At 36.9% G+C, this 12,319-nt stretch overlaps 1 protein-coding gene across 1 annotated transcript in view; it reads right to left on the bottom strand.

Annotated features, from left to right (window-relative positions):
• The window catches only part of FOXP2 (forkhead box P2), an 852,864-nt gene that overhangs the window by 746,147 nt on the left and 94,398 nt on the right, over positions 1-12,319 (bottom strand). The window lies entirely within an intron of this gene.

Raw genomic sequence — 12,319 nt, 5'->3', positions numbered from 1 at the left:
AATTTATGAAAACTCAGCAAGAACAGTGGAAGGTTATGGCTTTCTAGCCAGAAACTACATCCGTCCTCAACAGTTCTGTATTTTGGAAGACCTGCCAGACAAATAACAGTGCCCATTTTCCCAGCTATGGGGATATTTAGAAAATAATAAATATTGACTCATTTTCCACAGCTCTCTGCTGAAAAAAAAAAAAACCCTACACCTATGATGTAGTAGCAGCTGTGTGTGTGTGGGGGGCGGGGGGTGCCTGTTCATCCATTTCCAATTCCTTCTCATCGGAAAGATATGAAAGGAGCAGTAGTAATGAGTGCAGTCCCCCATCCTTAGCCTGCATTTCACTGCAGGAGAGTATCTTCAGGGTGTTCAGCAGCTGAGTGGCAGCTAACAAATAATACTAAAAAAATTCTTATTTCTAAGAAGCTAGATAACAAGCAATTTCTTTTCTCACAAGTTGAAAGAAGAAGGAAGGGGAAAAAGAGATGGAGATATACAGAGAGACAACAAGAACACAAAAATATTTGAAATTTCATACTAAAGAATATATTTTGCTTCTTAAACATTAAATTCCATAGAAAAGTCTAGCAAAGGGGATAGAATTATTTGATTTATGTATGGAATGATTATTCTGGGAATAGAATAAAATTGGTGCAAAAAGTGAGGAGAAAGAAGGTAAGAAGCCTGATGGGATGTCACTGAATGTATACACTAGAGAAAAGGTAGTAGATACAGAGAAAAGTAAAGACAAAATATATTCATCATATTATTGAGTAATTTATTTTCCGAAGAGGGAGAAGAATACACTATTAGCTATTCTGGAACCAGACACAAACTAGTATTGTTCAGGGCACATTGTGAGATACTCATCCTGCTAGAGCTTAGATAAGAGAAGTCCTTGGAGGTGTCCTATTTTGGTCATCTTAGGTAGCTTCACAATTCCAACACCTATATGCTAACATAAACTGTGTATAGCTCATATCTCTGCTCCAGACTCCAGGTTCTTATATCTAACTGCCTACTGAATATCCATAATCATATTCCTTAACAGATCTCCAAACCTGTCCAAAATTAAAATTTTGTGTTCTTCCCCTAAAACTGTCTGATCTACAGTCTTCCCCAACTCAGAAAAAGAACATATTATCCCATTAGTTTTCAGGTCTAAACCTGACATCAAGGGTAACTCCTCTCTTTGCTTCATTCAATCTGCTAGAGAATCTTACTGGCTAAAACTTCAAAATAGTTGCAGTTTGATCACTTATCACCACTACTACCATCACTATTCTTGTTCAAGCTGCTACCATCTCTCGTTTAGATTCTTCCAATATATTTCTAACTGATTTGCTCCCTTTCCTGCCTTCATCCCTACCTCTCTCTAGGCTTTTTTCAACATAGAATCCAGAGAAATTTTAAGACATAAATCATATTGTGTTAATCATCTATTCAATGGCTTAGAGTAGTCCTCAAGGTCCTATGTTCTCTATCCTTCAATCCCAAATTCTATCTCCTATAGCTCTTTGCCCTTGAGTGTTCTGCACCAGCTACACTGGCCCACTTGTCATTTCTCAAACTTCAGGAAAACTGCCTTTCTCCATTCTGCCTTGGCACACTTTCCTTTCAGATACCAACATATCTCTTTGCTTAACCTCTGTCAGATCTTTACACAAATGTAACCATTCAATAAAGTCTTCCTTGACCATCTCATTTAAAATTGTAAACCCCACCCACCACCTCTCTCCTCTCTCTCCCACTGTTCCTCTCCCTCCACCTCCCACTCTCTTTCCCTCTTTCCCTTCCAACCCCACACTCTCTCACTCCTCTCTCACTTGTGCTTGTGCACATGCACACACACGCATCTTTTTTATTTTATTTTTCTATGGCACTTGCCATTGTCTCACATTATCTTTTACTGATTCATTTCATTGTTTGTTTTCCATCATGAGTCTAGAGTCTACCTAAGAGAAGGGGTTTTTGTGTGTTTCATTTGTGCTGTATCCTCAGTGGCTAGAATACATAAGGAGAAACAATGAATGATTGACTGAATGAAATAAGGGTTCAAAATTGTTTCCAAGTTTCTGGCTTATGCAACTGAGCAGATGATGATGTGAAGACAAACACCAAAAAAATAATTAGGAAAATCAGGATGCTGTTTTTAAACTAAAATAAGATAAAACCACGTATTATTTTATAGAAATGTCAACTATATTGGAGTTAGTACATTTTAATAGGAAATTTTAAGGAAGTCAGGATAACTTTTGCTCATAGCAAGTGATTATTTAATATTGGTTTAACAAATGAGATGAAAATTAAAATACTTCTTCTTCTTAGAAGACATAGGATAAGGCCTAACATACTCATAAATATAGTTATACTATCAATAAATTTTCCAAGCTTTATTTTATTAAGTAATGAGCTTATATTTCACATATCTGTCATAAAACAATGTGTCTTTCCACCTCATCCCACTATACAGGTATTAGACAATGCTGACAAAGGATCATTGAGACAATTACAGACAAAAGTTCAAGGTCTCTGAGTAAATAATATTATCCTCTTCTATGCAATTCACATGGCTCTGGAGAAGTTTTACAATATCAGTATTTTTTATAAGAACATGTATATGGATGGTTATTTAGAGAATCTCAAAGTAGATAGTTTCATGATCAGCTAGTAATTTTTGTTTGAGAATACAAAATTATATTTTTTTCTTTTTTCAATATCTTTAGTAGAAAATGCTATTGATGCCATTAAAATATCTAGGGATGCAAGTAAAAAAAGCCTTTTCTAAAGAGGTCACTTAGATGTTGTTTGGAGATAGAGAAAGAGATAAAAGAGAAAGGAGAAAAAGAGGAGGGGAAGGGGAGGGAAGGGAAGGGAAGAACAAGAACACATGCATTTTAAGGGAGCAGCATTAATGCAGATGTAAAATTAAAAGTAATTTCCATTTCTAAATGGTCAAACAAAATAAAGATCTTCCCAATTTAGTGTGCATAATAGTCTTAACAAAGTATAATTTGTAGAGTACTGAAGGAAATATACTCTTCTATACTGATGGGGATGATTAGAATGTACGAGCTTCACAGATTACACATTCTAATGCTGCTTTATCAAAAGCAGTCACTCTACCTCAGACTGACAGTTAACAACATATGATCTGGTAAACATATAAGTTCACACAGAACAAAAGTGCAATCAAAGGCCAAAAGTGTCAACACAAATTACATTTTGCAAGATAAAAAATATTTAAACTGTTGATAACCTCTGGTTGTTTTAACTAGCATGGAGGTTGTCATGGAAACATTTCTGCAAAGTTCACAGTGATGAAATATAAACACTTCCAGTTTAATTGCTATTAAGTTCAGCATATCAGAGTTTATTTATACTCAAGGTGCATTATGGTAAAATGTATTGGAAATAAAGCTTATAATGATCTAGCATAACAATGCCAACATTTCCTTTAAAACAAATTAAATGAAAATGAAATTCAATGGCAGTTCAAATTCTTCCCAAGAAAAAAAAATCCCCAATTTTCTTATATGCCTACTGTTATGTCTTTGTTATTTTGTATGTGGGATATGATTTATGAAAATATTTTTGCCTTTTTACTTTTATTGCAAGTGATTTACAATACTTACTTCACACACTAAAAATCAATATGAACTGTGTTAAAATAAAAATCTCAGAATGGCTGAAATTTAAATGTCCTAATTTTTTCATTAGTCATATGCAATTATTAACATTTAACAGGAATTTTGTTTCATTTTTTGATGATAAAATACTAGGAATAGTTTACCCAGAAACTTTGCTTTTCTTCATTATTTTTTTCTTAAGGAAAGAAAAGAAAAAATCTACAGAAATATTGAAGAAAAATAACTTTAAATGCATGTATATGAAATAACATGCTCATAAAATCCAATTAAGTACATACTCAATTGTGTGGAATTTCTATGGGTTAAAATATAAAATAATTTTACTTTTAAATATAACATTCTGGTGCTGAAGTACAAATGTATAGAGAGGCTATATAGATATAGGACTTGGTCTAACAATTGAGATAATTACAAAGATCTTGGGATGTTGTGGGCATAGTGTTGGGACAGTTCTACAGTCAAGCAAGTTTGGCAAAAGCAAAACACTTGTGTAGAATTTTATAGCAAAATTTTCTGGTATATTCTAGAGAGACACTATCTAAAGTTTGAACAAAATGCTTTTTTGTTTTTCCTCAAGGAAATTATTAGGATTTCTTTTACAGCATTTTAATGACATCCAAAAAATACTTTAAGACTAAAATATAATTTTAAAAGTATTTATTAGGTTGAGGTAGTTGGCAGCAAAGTAGGTGGGAGTTGAGCCCACATGCCAGTGCACCCAACTGTGACACTTAGCTGATGTTCCAAAAAACAAAGTGAACAGTCAACAGAATCTTTGCTAATATGAAGATTGGAAGTCAAAGTGTATAGAGGATGCTTCAAAACAGGCAGTAAGGAAGTTCTACAGGCAGACAAGAAATTCCCTGGGAGTGGGAATTTCCCACTCCTGGGGAAAGTGTGGCCCCATGGGGACAACATTTGAGGACAGCCTGGCCAGGGATGGCAGCCTAGTGACTACTTTCCCTTCCAGGTGGGGAAACCACAAACTCCTCCCAGGGGTGACTTGAATGTGCAAAGTTGCACATTCTCAGGGAGAAGCAAGCTTCACACATGCACACTGCTGGTGGCATACACTAGCTGGGGTGGCAGTCACTGGCCAGGGCAGTGTCAAAGAGTGAGAGGGATTCTGCCTGTACCTGGAGCTGGGGTAAGTAGAGGGCTGCACCTGGCTGTGACTGAGATAGACTCTTGACTTGCAAGAGAGGTGGAGTGTGTGAAAAGCTGGGCAGTGGCTCTGAGCTGTAGGGGTAGAGACCAGGGAGATTTTTTTTTCAAAAGGGGAACTGAGGCATGCTGGGCAGGGAACAAGTGTGTGCACAGCCACCTGGCCAACAAGGCAGGAGGATTGTGGGTACAATTTGCTCCCACACAGTGCAACTGTCAATTTGACCCAAGGGTGGAAGCAAGGTGGTTTACTGGTCCCACCCTAGCACAATGGCACAGAGTGGAGAGCGTGGACCACAGAGTGCTGTGAGGGTAGTGGTCTGGAAACTGCACCTGTGATTACTGTAGGCCAGACTGAGCCCCCTTCTTTGGCATAAACACTAGGGAGAGAAAATTGAGCTCAACCTCCCACCACCTGGAGGAGCTGGGAAAATGTGAAAAATCAGTTGGGCAGGCTTAACACCCAGAAGGGGACTTTTCCATAAGAGTAAGACAACAAGATTAATGCCTAAAAGAGCCCATTTTGAGCTCCCCACAGGGAGACAAAGTACACTGGGTGTTAGGGCCCTATTTCACTGAGGCCATCAAAACAGGAAGGTAAGAAAAAGTGCTGGAAGGAAGACTCAGGGTGCTGCCCATAATTGGCTCACACATGGAGCTGCAGACTACACCAAGCAGGAGAAAGCTGGTAACTCTTACACAGATTGGCCCCTGCCCCCAATAAAATGGACAGCTATTTAAGCAGAAACTCTACATTACTGGAAATAACTTGGAACACACTAAGATGGGAGATGTAGGGGCATGAGGAACAAACGCACATTTTTTTCCAGAAGACTGAATGGTGCCTCCCAGGGTAGACACAGAGACTTCACCCTCTGGATTACAACAGAAGTTCCCTACGAGGAAGGGGAAGGAGATACAGGCAGTGTTGTCAGAAGTTGCATGACCCACCTGGGGCGCTGAGATGAGAGAAAAATCAGAGATGGATCCATAAAGATGTCAGAGGGTGAAAAGCAAGAGCTGAGATGAATTTCACTGTGCTCTTCATTAGAACATGACTTTTATAAAAAAAAAAATCTTCCTTTTTTGCTTTTTTTTTGTTTTCTCCATAATTTTTATTATTGTTCAAGTACAGTTGTTTCTATTCCCCCCTGCCACTTCAGCCACCCCCACTTCCCACCCTTCATCCTACCCTCCTTTGGCTTTTCCATGTGTCCTTTATAAATGTTCCTGACAACCCAAAATGGTGGTAAGAGAGGGCTCTTACCACCATTATCCCCTCCCACCTCCATTTTTTCTTCTTGTCATACAGAACTCTATTTTTTCTTCTGTCACTTCATTTATATTCCAAATAAGTCACTACTCTTGGTCTTTTATCTTTTATTCTTTTTATTCATGTTATATATTTTTTTCATGATATTCTTATTTCAGATCCCACCCATCACTCTTCCCTGGTTTACTCTATTTTGCCAATTTCCTGACATTTCCTACTGTTGATATAAACTTTATTTTCTGTCACACTATGTCAAGTTGCTATCTTTTACTCTTAAAATTACTCCTCAATCTAACCTTGCATAAACACGCATCTTTCTTAAGTGGGTTCACATTCTTTTCCCCTTCTTATAAGAGTCATATTTCCTTTCCACCTTTATAAACTGTAGGTAGTTGGGTAAAATACCACAATTATTGCTGTACTTAAACACGACTCCTGTTTGTTCACTATTTGTTTGTACTTTAAATCTCATAGGATATTCTTTCCCTGTCTTAACTCCATTTTGCCTTCTCCCTAGCCCTGATTGTTAAGAGAGGAATTTTACTTGTTTCCCCTCTCTTAGCCTGGCCTTTATGTCTTACTCTTATTAGTTTGCCTCCTCCATCATCTCAAAATATTTTTTCTTTACTGTAGATATCTCATATTCATTTATCCTTCTTGCACAATATTCTTATTCACTGCTCACCTTTATTAAACTTCATTCAGCTGTTGTTGATACTGACCCTGCAGTGAAAATCTAACTCCTGTTGTTCCAACACCTTTTTAAAATTACTTCAAATCTCATAGTATACTATTCCCTATTCTTACCCAATTTTTGCTATCACCCTTCCATGTTTTACTTATGTTCTAATTTTTGTTCTCACTGTTTCTTTGCCTTGTTCATACCCTTACTCTTGTCAATTCTCTACCCTCTTCTCATTCAAAAACATTTCCCCCTGTTTTAGTAGTCTCATATCCCCTTTGTCCTACTTTAACATATTCTTATCTGTCTTCACCTTTATTAATCTTTGTTCATTTGTGGCTGACATTGCTGATGTGGTAGGGGAGTTCTTTTTGCAAGAATAGGTTTGGTTGTCTGATAATACTGCATTATTAATCAACACCACTACAACAGCATATAAGACAAAGTGAGAATTGTGAATACCAGTAAACCCACTGGAGGGGAGAACTCACCAACAAAGGAGTCACTGGCAAGTAATGCCCAACTACAGGAGACACCACAAAAGTGGAAGAAAGGGAAGTCTTAGAGCATCCAGACAAGAAGATCAAAGATACTGCACTGGTGAGTTCCACAGAACAACTACCAGACAGTCCACCCCATGAAAACAGGCAGGCAAAGCAGAACATCCTGAGCTGCAGGAACAAACAAAAAGAGTTACCTATCATGGGAAGACAAAGAAAGAACTCCCAATCAAAGGGGGTGGAAAAATCTCCAGAAAAAGAGGTAAATGCAATGGAGGTAAACAATCTATCAGATATAGAATTTTAAAAAATGGTTATAAGGCTGACAACCACAAGGAACTGAGTAAGAATTAAAACACCATGAACAAGAAAATAGAAACTATAAACAAGTACCAGGAAGAATTGACGTATACAATATCTGAAACAAACTAGAGAGCTAGATGAAGCACAGATCCTAATCAGGGAGTGGACAAGGTAAAGAGAAATACTCAGGTAGAAAACGTCCCTAGTTTGATGAGAGAAAAACTCACAAAAATCCAGGAAACACAGAGTCCCAATCAGGAGGAACACAAAAAGGCCCACTTTAAGACACATCATAATCGAAATAGCAAAACTCCAATACAAAGAGAGAATCTTAGAGGTAGCAAGGGAGAAACAGGAAGTAACATACAAGGGAGCCCCAATAAGGTTGGCAGCTCAAGTCTCAATGGAAATGCTCCAAGCCAGAAAAGAATGGCAAGAAATATTCTAAGTAATGAGAATCAAAGTCCTGCAACCAAGGCTACTTTACTCAGCAAGGCTCTTAATCAACATGAAGGCCACATGAGGAGCTTCCCAGACAAAAGAAGTCTAAAAGAACACACCTCCACCAAAGAAGCTCTGCAAGACATGCTAAAGGGGCTACTATAAGAAAAGGAAGAAAAAGAGAGAAAGAGAGAGGAACACAGGTAAAAAGCATACCAATGAATAAGTACCTGTCAATAATAACCTTAAACATAAAGGAATTAAATACTCCAATCAAAAGACACAGAATAGCTGAATGGATAAGAAAACATGTCCCACACATATGCGGCCTACAAGAGACCTACCTCAGTATAAAAAACCTTCACAGGCTGAAAGTGAAGGAATGGAAAGAAACTTTCCAAGCAAACAGAAAGAAAAAAAAGTTGGGGTGGCAATACTCATATCAGACAAAATAGACTTCAAAAAAAGGGCCATAAAGAGAGACCCAGAGGTCACTTCATAATACTGAAGGCAAGAATCCACTAAGAAGACAAAAAACATTGTAAATATATAAGCACACAACATAGGAGCACCCAAATACATAAAGAAAATAATGGAGGAATTCAAGAAAGATATTGACAACAACACAATTATAGTAGGGGTGTTCAACACCCCACTGTCAAAAATGGACAAATCTTCCAAACAAAATATCAACAAAGATATTTGTGGCATTGAACAATGTCCTAAAGGAAATGGAGTTAACTGATATATATAGAGGCTTTCATCCCAAAGAAGTTAAAAACACATTCTTCTCAAAAGCACATGGAACATTTTCAAAGACAGACAACAGTAAAGGACATACATCAAGCCTCAACAAATTCAAGAACATTGGAATCAAATCAAAGCATTTTCTCTGATCACAAGGCACTGAATCTAGAAACCAACCTCAAGGAAAAAAAAAAAAACAGAACACTCAAAATCATGGAGATTGAATAGCATTTTATTAAACAATGAATGCGTAAAGAATGAGATCAAGGAAGAAATCAAAGTTTCTGGCAACAAATGAAAATGGTCTGACAACAATTCAAAACTTATGGGACATAGCAAAGGCAATCCAGAGAGGGCACTTTATAGTGATATATGCCTACATAAAAAAATAGAAACATTTGAAATAAACAACCTAACCTATGCCTACATGAACTCAAGGAACAACAACAAAGACAACCCAGACAACATAGAAGGAAGGAAATAACCAAGATAAGAGCAGAATTAAATGATAGAGACACTAAAAGCACACTTCTAAGGATCATTGAATCCAGGAACTGGTTCTTTGAAAAGATAAACAAAATCAACAAGCCTTTAAGCAGGCTCATCAACAAACAAAGAGAAAGGATGCAAATAAACACAATCAGAAATGAAAGAGGAGAGATTACAACTGATACCAAAGAAATACAAAGGACAGTAAGAAATTACTATGAAGAGTTATATGCCAAGAATTTGAAAACCTAGGTGAAATGGATAAATTTCTAGAAAAACACAATCTTCCAAAACTCAATTAAGACGAAGCAGAAAGCTTGAACAGACCAATAATAGCTGATGAAATTGAAGCAATAATCAAAAAACTCCCAACACTTAAAAGCCCTGGACTGGACAATTTCACAGAAGAATTCTACACAGCATTTAAGGAAGAGCTATCCTCTATCCTTCACAGGATATTCCAAAATATCAAAATGATGGAAGACTCCCAAACTCTTTCTATGAAGCAAGCATCATCCTAATCTCAAAACCAGATAAAGTCCTAACAAAGAAAGCAAACTTCAGGCCAATATCGCTGATGAACATAGACACTAAAATCCTCAAAAAAATATTGGCAGACTGCATCCAGCAATATATGAAAAAGATCATACACCACGAACAAGTGGAATACATACCAGGGATACAAGAATGGTACACTATTCACAAATCAATAAATGCTATGTATCACACAAACAAAAGAAAAGATTAAAATCACATGGTCATATCAATAGATGCAGAAAAGGCATTTGATAAAGTTCAGCACCCATTTATGATAAAAACTCTCACCAAAATAGGTATAGATGGAGCATTCCTCAACATAATAAAGGCCATATATGAGAGACCTACACCAACATCAACTCAATGGGCAAAAACTAAAGTTTTTCCCACTAAGATCAGGAACAAGACAATGGTGTTCACTTCATCACTTCTATTCAACATAGCGTTGGAAATCCTAGCCACAGTAATCAGACAAGAAAAGGAAATAAAAGGCATCTAAATTGGAAAGGAGGAAACAAAACTGTCATTGTTTGCAGATGACATCATAGTGTACTGAGAGAATCCTACAGACTCCACCAAAAAACTGCTCAACCTGATAAATGAATATGGAAAAATAGCAGGATACAAAGTCAATATTCAGAAATCAAAGGCATTTTTGTATACCAGCAATGAAACAGCAGAAGCAGAAATCAGGGGGGAAAAATCACATTTGATACAGCAACAAGGAAAATAAAATACCTGGGAATAAACCTAACCTAGGAGGTAAAAGAACTGTACTCAGAAAACTACACAACACTGAAGAGAGTAATTAAGGAAGACACAAACAAATGGAAATATATACTGTGTTCATGGACTGGAAGAGTTAACATCATCAAAATGTCCATACTACCCAAAGCAATTTAGACATTCAATACAATACCTATTAAAGTACCAATGACGTATTTCACAGATACAGAACAAGCACTTTAAAAATTTATGTGGAAGCACAAATGATCCTGAATAGGTGCTGCAATTTTGAGAAAGAAAAGCAAAGTAGGAGGGATCACAATACCTGATATCAAACTGCATTATAAGGCCACTGTAATCAAAACAGTCTGGTACTGACATGAGAACAGATGCATAGACCAATGGAACAGAATAGAAAGCCCAGAAATAATCCCATGTCTCTATGGTAAATTAATATTTGGCAAATGGACAGAAGCATAAAATGGAGTGAAAATGGCCTCTTCAACAAATGGTGTTGGGAGAGCTAGACAGCTACATGCAAAAAAAAAAAAAAAAGAAAAAGAAAAGAAACTGAAGCACCAACTTGCACTGCACACAAAAATAAATTGAAGGTGGATAAAAGGGTTAAAAATAAACTGTGACACCATTAGAGTTTAGAGGAGAACATAGGCAGGAAATTTATTTCAGGCAGCAATATTTTCACTGGTATGCCTCCTACAAGTATAAACAAATGGGGTCTTATCAAAATAAAAAGCTTTTGCAGTGCAAAACAAAACAGTATTGAAATGAAAAGAGAACCAACCATATGGGAAAACATATTTTCTAATGATACCTAAGACAAGGGTTTAATCTCCAAAATATATAAAGAACTCACATGACTCCAGTCTGTGAAGACAAGCAAGCCAATTGAAAAATGGGCAAAGGACTTTAACTGACACTTCTCCAAGGAGGGCATACAGAAGGCCCATAGACATATGCAAATTAAAACCACAATGAGATATCACTTCACCCAATTGAGAATGACCATCATAAGCAAAGCAACAACAAACAAATGTGGAGATGTTGTGAAAAAAATGGAACCCTACTGCACTGTTGGTAGGAGTTAAGCCACTATGGAAAACACTATGGCATTTCCTTAGAAAACTAAAATTGGAACTCACTTTTGACCCAGCAATTCCACTGCTAAGATTATATCCTAAGAACCCTGAAACACCAATCCAACAGAACCTATGCACCCCAATGTTCATAGCAGTGCAATTTACAATAGCCAAGTGCTGGAAGCGACCTAAGTGCCCATCACTAAATGACTTGATAAAAATCTATGGTACATTTACACAATGGAATTCTATGCAGCAGAAAGAAAGAAGGAGCTCCTACCCTTTGTGACAGCATGGATGGAACTGGAAAGTATTATGCTAAGTGAAATAACCCAGCTGGTGAAAGACATATACCATATGATCTCACCTTTAACAGGAAGCTAATCAACAAAATGAATGAGCAAGCAAAATATTACCAAAACACTAAAATTGAGAATATGCTGACAATGACCAGAGGGGAGAGAGGAAGGGATTATAAAGGAAAAGGGTGAAGGGTTTTCAGGGACAATTATTATGGATGCATGGACAATAACAAGCAGGGTGGTGGAAACAAGGGAGGGAGGTGGAAGGGCTGGGGTGCAAGGATGAGCTTAAGGAAAGGCAGAGAATTGTACTTGAATAACAATAAAATAAATAAATTAAGAAAAACAATAAAAAAAGAAACACTGAGGTAGAGGAACAAAAATAAAAAAGACTACAAAAGTATGAGGACAGAT

This window comes from Phyllostomus discolor, chromosome 10, assembly GCF_004126475.2.
Source record: "Phyllostomus discolor isolate MPI-MPIP mPhyDis1 chromosome 10, mPhyDis1.pri.v3, whole genome shotgun sequence".
Classification (NCBI taxonomy): Eukaryota; Metazoa; Chordata; class Mammalia; order Chiroptera; family Phyllostomidae; genus Phyllostomus; species Phyllostomus discolor.
The sequence above is the reverse complement of the archived record's forward strand: the minus strand, read 5'-3'. Positions and strand labels throughout refer to the sequence as shown.